We start from the raw sequence: 1714 nt of genomic DNA on the forward strand, positions 1-1714 counted from the left end.
TGCTTGTGGCTACTGAGGTAAGAACTGTTGCTAACTACAGAAGCAGGTTGTGTGTGTGTGTGTGTGTGTGGTGTGTGAAGGTCAGAGGACAACTTGCAAGAGTCAGTTCTCTCCTTGTTGCTCCCACTCTGGGGGGTCCCTCAAATCAAACCCAGGGTTTTGGTCTTAGAAGCTTTTATCTTCTGAACCACCTGGGCTCTAGAATAGGTGGAAGTAAGATCTCATCTCTAGGCTTTCTGACTGAGGATTGTTGTGTCTTGGACAAGGTTTATCTGTTTAAAACGGAGTCCCTGGCCAGGTAAGGCTACAATTCTGGCTACCCAGGAGGCTAAAGTGAGAGGATTAGTTGAGTCTAGCCTGGGAAACAAGACAGAATTGCCAGTGTTACTATATATCCTTAAACCCAGCAGGCAGATGGTTGTTAGCTCCAGGCTAGCCTAGACCACGTGGTGAGACCCTGACCCCCTTCCTACTCCCCCAAAAGAGAGAAGGGTAAGAAGAGGCATGTATACCACAGTTTACAGTTACCCCAGAGGGGACAGAACTGGTGGTAATATAGCATTTAGCACCTTTGTTTGGTTTGGAGTAGGTTTTTTTTGTTTGTTTGTTTGGTTTTTAAGATAATCTCATACAACCCAGACTGGCCTCAAACTCACTCTGTAGCTAAGGATGACCTTGAACCCCGATCCTCTTGCTTATATTTCCTGAGTGCTGAGGTTAGTAACAGTTGGTACCAGGTTCAGTTTAGTCTGTGCATGGGGGGTTAGGGAGAAGCAAACCTAGGTCTTTGGGCAAGCTAACGAAATACTCTACCAACTGAGCAAGACTCCCAGCTTATTTTTTTGAGACATGCTGGCCTTGAACTCTAGGTGATTCTCCTGCCTCAGCCTCCCATAATGCAGGGATTATAGGAATAGGCTACCCTGTCAGCTCCACCTCTTTTGTCTCTTGCAGCTTCCTAGTCTGAATTCTGCCAACTCTGTTTCTAAGGTACCGTGTAGCATAGTCCCCAGCCCACCAATCTCATGGTCAATTGCATGAGAGGCAGGAGCAGATAGAAGCTTGGTGCTTACCTCCCTGAGCCACCTCAGAGGCGCCCCGTGTGTGCTGGTGTACAATCACCAGCTGAGCTGTTATGTCTCTAGGGCTTGTAAGATGGTGACATAGACATTCTGTAACTTCTCTTTTTGCTTGCACGGTGTGCCCGTTCTGTACGTGAAATCACTTCATCTATGATGAGGTCCCTCCCTCCAGACACGGCAGGATTCACATTGAGCTTACAGGTTTTCAAAAACAACTGTGTGTCCCATCTGTCACTCTCCTAAGGAGTGTCCCAGCTCCCAGACACAGCAGCGTATTTGGTGTCTTCAATAATTACACATAATTTGATCCTATTATCAGGCTGCCCTTGAACTCTGAAACTCATGGGATCAGCCTCCTCAGTAACTGGGAGTATAGGCAGACCCCACTGCTGTGTTTGATAAAAAAGAAAGAGCTAGGATATGTTTGCTAGAGGTGTTGTATGGTGAGGTGGAAGGGGTGCCTCTGCAGGCCCATGCTGAGGCATCCTTCCCTGAGGTACCAGGCATAGATGGATATAGTATAGAATAGAGTTTATTTAGGGCATGGGAAGGGGAGTTGAGGAGGGATTAGAGACAGAGAAAGGCAGAGAGAGAGAGAGAGAGAGAGAGAGAGAGAGAGAGAGAGAGAGAGA

This window comes from Grammomys surdaster, unplaced genomic scaffold (assembly GCF_004785775.1).
Source record: "Grammomys surdaster isolate TR1022 unplaced genomic scaffold, NIH_TR_1.0 125504, whole genome shotgun sequence".
NCBI lineage: Eukaryota > Metazoa > Chordata > Mammalia > Rodentia > Muridae > Grammomys > Grammomys surdaster.